Source organism: Callorhinus ursinus, unplaced genomic scaffold (genome assembly GCF_003265705.2).
Source record: "Callorhinus ursinus isolate GAN/ISIS: 27379988/994484 unplaced genomic scaffold, GSC_fseal_2.0 scaffold72, whole genome shotgun sequence".
In the NCBI taxonomy this organism is placed as follows: domain Eukaryota; kingdom Metazoa; phylum Chordata; class Mammalia; order Carnivora; family Otariidae; genus Callorhinus; species Callorhinus ursinus.
Window position 1 is genome coordinate 494,095 of NW_027397134.1, and position 12,171 is coordinate 506,265.

The window sequence follows — 12,171 nt, forward strand, 5'->3', positions numbered from 1 at the left end:
CTTATTGGAAATCAAGTGACACAGGAGTCTGAAAAGGGAGAAAGTTAAGTGTTACGTCTCCCCGCTCCCTTCCAGCCCACTTAACTCCTTGTTTTATGATCAGACAAGCGGAAACCCAAAGAAGTTAAGTGTCTGGCCCCTAATTACACAGCCTTATCATTTTGGCTTTATAAAGGAACCTCTTATGACTGAGCTGTCTCTTAAAAGGCCGAGCTCTCAAAGCCTGTTCTCCAAAGTGCATATTATCCACCTAAGAAGTCTGAGAGTGTCTTCACCTAAAACAATTTGCACTGATCATTGTGGCTGCAATTTCCATTTCGACATGAAATTGGGCAGCCTGGGAGTGATTTTTAGGCTGCTGTAGGGTGGTTCTGATGGAGCAACCACAGATGAGGGACTGGCCTCTGGTTTAGGGACTCAATTTTACAGTTTACTTGAGTAAAGTCAGTGAATTATGAATTTATATTTGTAGTGACCAGAATGCTTGTGCATACATGATCTGGATCAGGGGCTTTCAAAGTGTTTGATCCTGGCCTGCTGTAAGGAGTACATTTTACGAAGCGGCATAGTACACATACACACACACACACACACACACACACACATACTCATACCAGCGCACACTTGCACCTCTGAAACAAACATTTCACAAAACAATGCTCAAAACTAACATTGTGACTCCCTCTCTGAGGGTTTTTTATTCCATTCCATCTTACTTCGTTTTAAGATGCAATTTGCATCTGTCTAAATGTATTTCGTGACCTACCACCCATCAGCCTTGAGTCACAGCTTAAAAATCGCTGATCTAGGGCACCTCTTCTTGCAATCAAGGAATCTCGGAAGCAGCATTAATCATCAAAGTGTCTCGTTATGCCTTGAATCAGAGTCAAATGTGTCAGAAGGTTTGGAGGGCAAGTTCAGAGAGGCGGCCACCTGTCCGCCTGGGTTATTTCTGCTCCAGTCTGGGGCTCACTTCTCAATGACCACGCTGCTCATGTTGCCAAGCAGTGATCAGTGCTCCCATTTACTGAGGGTTTACAGTGTGCTAAGTGTTAGAGAGTCAAAGGGAAAAAAGGAGGTCTAATAATAAGGTAGAAATGAGTAGATAAATATAAGTGAGGGAAAGCTCGGAAGGGCTGCTCAGGTTCTAAATATGGGGACTCAGGACAGCAAATCTCCCCAGTGTCATGAGATAATGAGAGAAGGCAGCTGTGCAGACCTCCTGGGGTCCCCGGTGGGACTCTGTGCACAAGACGCTCCATGATGGAAAGAGAGACATTAGAGAAAGTGGTTTTTTGGTTTGTTTTGCATTTGAGAACTCCAGGCAGGCTGCAGGTGGCACATCTTCATCCGCTTCTGATCAAGTTCATGTAGATAGTAAATCACATGATTGCACAGACACGTTGCTTCCCTGGTCGATATCAGTGAGTGGGAGAACCTTGGGCTTGGACAAGACAGATGCCCTCACACCTAAAGCCTGCTGCCTTCTAGCCAAGAAGGGCTGGGGATTGGAACTGAGTGTCAACACCAAATACTTTATTTTTATTTACTCAGATCAAGTAAATAACAACTAGATCAAGATATAAAACATTAGCTGCTTCCAGGAGGCTCCCTCCTCCCCCTCTGGCCAAAACCTACCCAAGGTGACCGCTATTTGGACCAATACCAATGGCTATTAGCTTTGCTTGTTTTTTCAGTTGCATATAAATGGTTTCATAACATAGTTATTCTTTGTGTCTGACTCCTTTAATTCAGCATCATGTTTGATTTAGGCATGCGGTTGCACACACCAGTGGCTTGTGCTTTTTCATTGCTGTGTAGTGTTCCATTGTATGACCATGCTACAATTTGTCCATTCCACAGTGGATGGGTATCTGGATTGCTTCTATTTGGGCTGTGGATAAAGCTGCTGTGAACATCTGCATACAGATTTTTTTTTGATACACATACGAAGCGCTTATTTCTGTAGGAAATCTACATATCTTGGAGTAAGTTTCCTTGGTCGTATGGTAAACGTATATTTAGCTTTAGTGGCTACTGCCAATTTTCCAAAATGGTCAAACCAATTTACACTCACACCAGCAGTGTAGAAAAGCCCCATCTGCTCTGCATCCTTGTCAACATTTGGTTTTGTTTGTACTTTTTAATTTTAGCCGTTCTAACATAAAACACTGTTATATGCATCGTTATATGTTATATGGGTTATCTCAAATCTTCATGACAAGCCTCTTACTGTTCCCACTTTCTGAATAAAGAACCAGAAGCCTTGGGAGGTCAGAGCATTTGCCAGAGCTCCCTCAACTAGAGTGTAGGAAAGTTGAGACTCAAGCTGTGCCTATAACACACTGACTCCTGGTCCATATGCTGAACCATGGCCAATTCTGACTCTGTCACCTACCAGATCAGCGTCTAGGGGCACAATCCTGTGGATCTCATCTCCACGTGTAATGGTGTTATTCCATTAAGCATCACCTCTGAGCCTGGGCGTGTACCCTCACTCAATTCTTGACTCCCCTGTGTCCTATTTTGCTAGAACTGGTTCTCTTCCATTACTCGAAGTATACATTTTAGCCAAACCATAGACTTTTTTCTGTAACAAATAGCAAGTTACTTGAACCAGTGACCAAGGATTTCATGCTCTCGGAGGAAAGACTTCTAAGGCAGCAATGGACAGGTTCTAGGTTGTTTCCGTGATCTCATCTCTTGGTGTTCACACCCCTTGTGCAGTGTCCTGCCCCGGAGTGTGGACGGGACCTGTGGCTGGCTTTTAATTGGTGCACCATGCAAGGGAAATGAGTCTATAAAATCAGAATGCCCATCTTGAGATGCATCCATGAAGTCAGTGGCCGCGCTGGGAAGGTCCAAGTCACAAGGAGTTGGGTGTAGCTTCTAGGAGCTAAGGGCCACCTCCGGCCAACAGTCAGCAAGAAGCCAAGGCTCTAAATCCGACAAGCCACCAGGAACACGTGTTGGCAGCACCCACATAAACTTGGAGGCAGATCCCTCTCCAGCCAAGGCTCTGCTGAGATTGCAGCCCAGTGGACACTTGATTGCAGCCCTCTGAGACCCCGAACAGAGGACCCTGCTCATCCCTACCCAGACTCCTGACCCACAGGAGCTTTGAGATGCTAAAGGCCTGTTGCTTTCAGCTGTGAAGTTTGCTGTCACGTGATGACCCAGCACTAATGCAAAAGCCTTGTCGCTGCAAGGAGATGCAGAATGTGATGGAAATATCCAACCCAATCAGCCAACAGATCTTGCCCAGTCTGAGTGCTGGTAATAAACTACCACAGCATCTCTAGGTGGGGGAAAACTCCCTGTGGAGATGCCGAAGTCCTGCACCCCACAGGCTTGGAGAGTCACCTTCTCTCTTGCACATTCGTTGGGTTCTAAGTGTGACTGGAGTAGTCATAAAGACTCCCAAGGGGGCTATTCGTTGTAGCAACATTTCTTGAGCAAGGGTTCAGTTGTGGAAGTTTCCTAATATGTGCTGGGTGTCCGTATGGATGGGAGCTGGACGGATGGAGCAACAAAGACGGCCAAGCACAGGGGAGAGGTCAGATGCAGTTACATAAGCCCCAGCACCCAGATCCCGCCCGTGACCCCGAATCTCACTTCCCCACCCCCCAGCTGATTAGCCCGACAAAGTTACCATTTGCATGTGGTGTCTATTTGCATGGCGCCCACTGGTCCCTGGCGCTTCCGAGGAGGAGGCGAAAAAGACATTTTATTTTTTTTCAAGGCCTCAAGGGTGGAAACGCTTTGCCCCGATGTTGTTCCTCATTCTTGTTTGTTTAGAAAAATTTAGGCCTGGATGGACAGAGCTATCATTTGTTTGCTTCCTCTCATTCCTATTTGAAGCAGTTTATAAGGAAAGTCCTCCAGAAAAATTCAGCCTCTCCCCCTCCACCCCACGCCCCCCACCCGTGCCTTTTTCTGGACTATGTGAAAAGGAGGGGAAGGTCCTTATCCAGAGAGCTGCCAGAGCTCTTGTTCACAAGGCTAACCGGATCAGGTCACATCCCTGCTTAATGTCGTCCATGGCTCTCCACTGCTCTCAGGACACAGACTCAGCTGTTTGGTGTGTGGCCTCCATGGCCCTGCAGGGTGCAACTTCTGCTCCGTTGCAGGCTTCACCTCGCACCTCGTTCCCATGCTCTCTCCATGCATGCTCCTTTCACTCAGGGATTTTGCCTAAGCTGCACCTTCCACTCGGAAAACTTTCCCCCTCCTCTTTCTGCTTACCTTCAGTTTTCAGCTTAAATGTCACCACCTCCGAGAGGCCCTCCTGGATCCACACCTCCTTGTGAGGTCCCCTGTTACAGGGGACTGTCAGACATCTATATCCTTCCAGAACATCGCACGATCTTAATTAAGTCGTCAGTTAACTGCCTATGAAGTATCCCTGCTAGAATGCTATTCTGTGAAGGTAGGGTGTGTCCACCTGGCTCCCACTGCCATCCCAGTGCCTTGCACACAGTAGGCCCCAAGAAATACTTGCTAAATAAACAACTGATCTAGTGAAGGAATCTATAAATAAATGAATGAATGGGGAGCCATATAATTTTAAAAATCTGAGACCTGACTTGGCTCCTTGGAGAGACTCATCTTTCAATAATGATCACTTCAGCTTTGGGGTTCATGGTGGCTGGATTAGGATTCCCTCCAGGGGACTGATGTTTGCCCTTGGAGGAGTCATTGTTTGGTGATGTCGACAGACTCCATGAGGGTTGGAAGGCTGGCGTGGCTGGGGGCGTGACACTGGCAGGAAGGAGAGCTTCAGGGCTGGAGCTGTTCCAATCCCCAATTAAGTCTTAAATGCTTCAGCATTGGCCCGGAGAATGTGATTCTCTGAAGGAGAACATTCTAGACTTGATAGTGGCCAGAATTCCAGGACTTTTTGTGGTGTGCCAAATTCCATGCTTGGCTCTTCCCAGAAACAATTATGTGCAGTGGGGTCCCTGGGAGTGTGTGTGGGTATCAGCAAGTCTAGGCACAGAGGTGATGAGGCCTGACTCCACCGATGTGGACTTCACTCATTTGGGTCCTGTTGAGCCTTACCTGTGTGCCTTCTCATCTCATTTAATCCTTCCAGTAATTTCGGCCATAGTTAATTGCCCTCAGTTACAGAGGAGAAACTGGGATTCACAGAGGGGAAGTCACTTAGGCTAAGATCATACGGGTAATGACAGAAGTGAGATTCAAACTGAGATTTTACATCATCTTACGTCCATCCTCTTTACTCTCAACGATGCCATAACCCTGAAATGGCTCTAGGCCAATGAGGTCAGCTGAATGGTTCTTGGGGTTGAAACACCTGCTGTCCCTAACACATCACACATATATGCACAGTTGCACATACGCACACAGAAAATCCTGCTGATTGCAATGCAAATGAGAGGCAAAGCCCTCTATTTTATGACCAAGGATATGGTTTAAAATTCAGACGTTTCTGGGAAAGTTGACCTTCCAATAAATTCGCACTAAGGTGCGTGAAGGAGAGCGTTCCAGGCAAAGGAACCAGGAGGAAAAAAAAACAAAGTTAGAATTGGGTTGGCCAGTGTGACCCAGGCTTGGTGAGTGGACTTGGAGTAGCAGGAACTGAGTTGGAAAGAACATTTTTCATGGGATTTTACAGCTTAGCGCTCATTTGAACATGCACTATGTTAGCTTGTTTGACCCAGCAGCCCCAACACTTAGAAAGCAAAGACATTATTTACAAGACGGGAATCAGGGGAGCCAGCTCTGGGCTCAGATCACCTGGGCTCAAGTCCTATTAATTTAGTTATTGTACTTGCTTTGCCAGCGACTCGACATTTTTCTCATGTTGAAATGAGGCCAATCATCTCCATCATGGGTATTGGGGGAAGACTTCATGAGATAGTCACACAAAGCACTCAAGGTGATAGTTGGCACACAGTAAGCACTTAATAATTGTTGCCTACTATTATTATTTTATACAGCCAAAGTGCCTTATTTGGAAGAGCATTTCTGTGTGGCTATCTATTTTCTAAGATTGATCCTGGGTCTCGGCAGATGAGTGATTTCTTTTTAGTGATGCCACACTGACGGTGCTCAGTAAAATATTTGTTGAATGAATGGAAGCATGAACGAGTGTGGCACGAATTGGGCAGAAATAGAAGGTAGAGCATAAAAGTGCGGGCAGAGGAGTTTGAAGATACTTTGGTAGGCAATGGGGAGTTACTGGAGGTTCTTGAGTAAGGGCCGAGAAGTGTCAGATGGATTGAAGGAAGGATGGGTTGGAAGCAAGATGAAGCAAGCTGTGTGCATCTTCTGGATGAGGAATAAGACATATTTGTTCTGAAGTTTCCAGGGAGAAGGGAAGGAGGGCTTTTCCTTCATTCTAAGTGCTGCCTTGGAGGCCTGCAAATCAGCCTGGATGACTCCCCTCTTTCTTGGCACACATCTAGTGCATCTCTACACATGCTGTGCTGGTCCACCCACTGAAGCCACCCTTATGCTGGCCTCCCAGATGCTACCCTACACCACGCTAGGGTCCCTCTTATTCACCTGCACGGTATCTCCAGCCAGAAGAGTCTTGCCCAAAGCCTATCTGATGTGGTCAACTCTTGTCTTTGAAACCTTCCACTGGGTTTCACACTACCCCTAAGGTAGCTTCAGTTCTCCTCTGTGGCTCGCAGGTCCTGCCTAATCTCATCCTGCTGACCTCTCTGACATGTCTGTCTCCTTCCTCCTCTCCCTCGCGGCTACCCACTTGGGCTCAGCTCATCTGCCCCTTCCCTAATCTGGGTTTCTCCCATGTGGTACCTGCCTGAAATAAAGTTTCCAGGGTGACCTTCTCACACTTGAACCACAGGAATCCCTTGGCTGTCTCGTCACAGCGCAGATTGCCCCTTCAGTAGTTTGGGGTGGGCCCTCGGATTCCAACCCTCCCACAGCCTCCTGGAGGCACATCAGGGCGGGGCTCGTGAGAAATGCAGACTCTCAGGCCCCGCCCTGGACTTCTGACTCTTGAACGTGCACATGAGCAGTCTAAGTGCGTATGTGTCCGGGAGTGCTGATCTAGGGCACCACTTAGGAGTATGTGACCACTCTTCTGGTGGCTCCTGGGGGTTATGCCAGGGCTGGCTCAGGTACCATGATTTTGTTGTTGAGTCTACACCCTGTTGGAGTCTACACCCGTGAGCTCTGCCACAATGAGACCAGTTGGGGAGCTATTTCCTCCTGCAGGGAGAGAAGACACAGAACTGGCTGGGATGGGAATGAGATGCAAGCTGAGAGGTGGAGAATAGATTCGCTGGTCTCTGGCAGCCCCTGTACCACCGTGACATGCTGCAAATGATTTGTGTTTGTAAGGTGTGACATGGGAGGTCAATAGGATTTTTCTTAGCAGACTAGAGTCTATGGTGGCCTTTCCGGGATTGGTCTTGATATAATTTCCCAGCTGAGTGGCACATGTGCTATCAGGCAGAACTGTGGGGGGAAGGCCACCAGGTTAAGAGCCAGAGGGAACTTGGCAATGCAGCAACGTTCTGGCCTCTTGTGACTTACATATCCAGAGATCCTCTTTTCAGTGCTTGAGAGGGGGACAAGATGGGCTTTCTGGTCCTACGGAAAAGCCAAGACCTGCCCTGGGTGTTGGAGGGTTCCGGAGAGCCCACTTTCCCACCGTCATTGCTGGCCCTGCATTCCTGCCTCTGCTGGGCTCTTATTCTCTTGGTCTTACACCTGTTCCTTTACCACTGGTGTTGAGCCCAGGGTGGGCCCTGGCTCCCCACAATCCCTGCAAACCAGCATCAAAGCACCCACAGATACAAGCCATGAAGTTGTAAGGGTCACCAAAAAGGCTGTGCATAATAGCACACTTAACACAGATGACAGAAGAACAGACTTCCCATTCCAGAATGTTCCCTGGACTGGGGAACTTGGGAGTTGTGCTGGCTACCCATCCCATGGAGCGCCTGGCCTCAGGTCATCTCACTGCTTTCTCTGCCTTATTCCCTCCTCCAAATCTTGCCATTAGGCAAAGGAATTTACTTCTCTCCCCACCCAGGCCTAAAACCTCCAGACCTGCCTTTGCATAGCCCAAGCGCATCCAGGCTCTTAGCTGCCAGAGAGCCCCTCTAGGCCATTAGCTGCAGCAAGGCCCACCCAGCGGGGACTTGGGGGTTAGGGCTCATCCTTTACCAGGATGCACCTTCGTTAGTAGACACTCGAAGTTTTAAATAGCATTTTCCTCTCCCTTTAGATGATCTCTGGTGGAAGCTTCTTTGAGGCGAACAATCTATAATCTCTTATTCATTCAACACATATTTATCGAGGAAGGTCAGTGCGCCAAGTGCAGGTGCTGGAGGAACAAATAGAGTCATGCTTGCTTCTAGAAACCTGCCGATGGATTGCTTGCCTCACCTGTGGGGCATGACGAAAGGAAGGATTAATGCGCTGGGTATCGTCTGATAAAGTAAAACCAAAACTCACAAGATACTATGTTATTGAGGGGCGCCAGTATTCTTCACCTTGCAAAGGGATTCACTGTAGGATTAAATAAATCCAGAGAACTTTAGAATTTGATGGGACCTCGGGGACCAGCTCATTCAATCCCTATACTAGGAAAGTGATATTTAAACAGTGTAAGAGGCTTGCTTCCAGTTATCCAGCAATGCCTGAGCCAGGGGGTCACATCCAGCACGGCGTTCTCCTTCCCAAGACCGGTCTCTTCCCATCATGCCTTGCATGCTACAGAGAAATTCCAATGGCGATGAGGATGATATCATTGATAATAATATTTTTTAGTGCTTTCTAGGTGCCAGACACTGTTCTAAGTGCTTTTCATATGTCAAACATTGTTCTCCTAGCAATGCCATTAATACCACTGAGAGAGTGCTGAGGCACAGAGAGATCAAGCGACTTGTCTAAGGTCACACAGCTCAGAAGTCCTGGCACTGGGTTCTAATCCGGGTTATCTGGCTCCTGAGCCCAGATGCTGAACGACAACACTCTGTGGCTTCTCTTTTGAGAGGGACTCCCTGACCCCGAGCTCTGGCAGAGAAATGAGTTTCCACCTACCTACTTAAAGTTAGGTATTTCTGTATTGAACATCATTGCAGTGCCAAGCAAACCAAAGCTTGATGTCATACTTTCCGAGTTTTAAAGTATTGGGTTGCTCTGTATAGAGCTGCCATTAAAGTTCGTAAAGCGTTGCTGATAAAACAGCGGGAAAAGCAGGTGGGACGCGTGTGACAAGTAGTAGGATTGTGATCAAGGTTACAGGTGAAACAGGATGGTGGCTAGAAATTCCTGCAGACTTTCTGGAGTGAGAAGTCTGGAAATAAACCCAGTCAAATGCCAATTGTGTGTGGTGCTTCTTCCGTAGCAACTATACTTACAGTATTGTTTACAAAACAATCATGTCTCTCTTGGCATTGACTGAATTAAATATTGTGCTATTAATGAATTAAGGTCCGGCATGTTTTGCTGGCTCCCCAAATCATCTTGTGTGAGTCTGAGGAGTTGACTTTTTTCATGTGTGCTTGATTAATTTCCCAGAAGACCCCTCCTGTTGCACACCCTTACCCCCCAACCTCCCCTATAGTTTGGGGATTCTCACTGTGAGTAGGTAGTCCCAGCAGGGCCCAGAATCTAAAACAAAGAAGACCAGTTCGTTCTCTAGTTAGCTTTTCCCTTTGACGCGGTGATCAAAACTAACCCTGCAGAATATAAGCTTCCATGCCTCCATCTCTCCTACAGATGCCAGAATCCTGGAAAGTCATAGAAGAGAGGAAAGAGAATGTTGTGAACCTCCCAGGAACTTCGGGGACAAATGGATTGCTGTTTGTTTTCTCTGTTTCATAGTAATGATTACAGGCTGGCCATGGTGTTTAGCAACAGGATCCAGCAGGTCAGTTATGACAACTTCATCACTGTCATTAGGGCCTTTTGTTTGCAGTGAACACAAAAAGCTGTTCAGCATTAAGAGAGTCAAGGGAAAGAAAGAGAGAAGAGGGTGGAGAAAGCCAAGGAGTGAGCCAGGGAACCAAGGTTCGAACACTATTAATACTGAGGAAAAATACCCCTGGGTGCTCTAGGCAGCTGACTTCAATGGTGAAGGGGCCTCAGTTAGGGGACCCAATTTTGGACTCCCAGTTCTTTCTCTGAGAAGAGTAATTGCTCACGTTTATAAAGGCTAATCATTTATGCCAATTGTGGTTCCTAGAAAAGCCCTAGGGGAAAGTTATTTTTGGTAAAGGGTCTCCCTGCTTCAAGTATAGTGACTGTGACTAACTAGTTTCAGTATCTTCTCTCGAATGTCAGGGTAAAATGAAGTAAAATAAATAGACTGAGTGCAGTGGCCTTTGTTGGGGACTTACCGAATGACAGGCAAGGTGGCCTTTTTATGTGTATCATCTCCTTGGTCTTAACAGTCCTGGGGTCTATGGCTTCATACCCATTGTACTAATGAGGACAATAAAACACAGAGGGGTAAAATGTTGCCTCTGAAATCACCCAGCAAGTCACAGCCCAGCAGGGATTTGAATTCCGGTGTATCTCTTGTTCCCAGTTGACTACACCGTGCTGAAAACTCTCTCACACACACACACACACACACACACACACACACACCACACCAACCCCTCCCCCAAAACAAAACAAGCACACGACCACCAAAATTCTTAACTGAAGCCAGAGGCAAGGTTAAAAATCTCAGTACTTGGAAGGACCATGGAAAAGTAGGCAAGAAGTATGTATTTATTTCAGGATCCGATCATGTGAAAGCTTGAGTGATCAAAAGACCTATTGAAAGAAATTGCATTGATTAAGTCACAAAAATGTGTTACACTTTTTTGGGCACTTGCCCCCTCCTCCTGAGGTGACCTTTGACAAGACATTCTGTGTTCCCATTTTTAGGCAAAAAAAAAAAAAAAAAAAAAGTGGGTAGAAGACGTGAAGTTTGATCTTTGGTTCGTGCAAATCTTTGTCTTGACCAAATGAGGCTGCTTCCGCTGGGACATTACATTTACTGCCTAAAACGTGACCTGAACCATTTCTGGTGAACTCTGTTAACCCTGTAAGGTACTGACAGAACCTTTACTCAAATCTTGGTACGGAGTCTCTGCTCCTGGTGCAACGTGGCCAATGCGTATGAATTCAGGGGGATTAAAAAAAAATTAACGAATTCCCAGTTCAGGTCATCTTAGGACTTCCTGGATGTCCCTGAACAACCACTCCATCCAGTGACCCACATGCGTTCTGAACTGGACTTGTGTGTATCTCTGTGGAAAAATAAGAAGCATATGAAAACCTCAGGCTGGGTGGGTGGTGGTGACCGGACAGGGAGACGGAGACGGAGACCGCGGGTCAGGAAGCTGGAAACTCCCTCCTGCCTTGGTGTTTGGCCTCTCGCTTTCCCACTTCCCCAAATCACCCTTGCGGTGGGCCTGTGCGCATAGTGGATGCTCCCTAATTGTCTCTTGAAGTGACGGTAAAACCACAAGAGCCTGAATTCTAGTTCTCGTTCTTAGCGACCATCTTAACATCGAAACTCCAACCTCTCACCTGAGTGCAAGGGAGCCCTGACCACCCTGCCCTCCATCAGGGGGCTCCCTACAGGCAGCTCCCGCCTGAGCTCTCGCCCCCACCCCCTTCGCCCCGCTTAGCAAGAGAACACCTTTCTCCAGCTTGTAGGTCTCTCCGGGCTGAGTTTACAGCGGGGCTGTTAGGGGTCAGGAGCATGGCTTGGGGAGCCGGCCGGCTGGGTGCTATTCCAGGTGGCTCGGAATCCTGGCTTCAGCATCCCCTGCGGGACAGGTGGGGCACGCGCTTTTCTGGAGCCACCCCAGGCCTCCTGCAGGAATGCCGACTGACACTGTCCTGTTTGAGAACTACTGTGTCCAGGGCACGGAGGGCTCCCCGCTGCCCCCTACGTGGTGGGTGTCGGGTCCAGGGCATCCCCGGGCTGGCTGGGGTCCGGGGGAGTTGGGGCGTGAGCGCGCCGGGAGCGGGAAGTGCGGAGGAGGAGGAGAAAGAGGAGGAGGAGGAGGAGAGGAAGTCCCCCGTGGCCACCCCGAGGGGAGGGCGGGACGGTGCCCGCGGGCACTCGGTCGGGAGACTGGGGAGGGGTGGGCCGGCAGGGCAGCTCCGCCCGCGAGCCGAGGGGCTCCGACCGCCGGGCGCGCGTTCTCCGCCGACCCC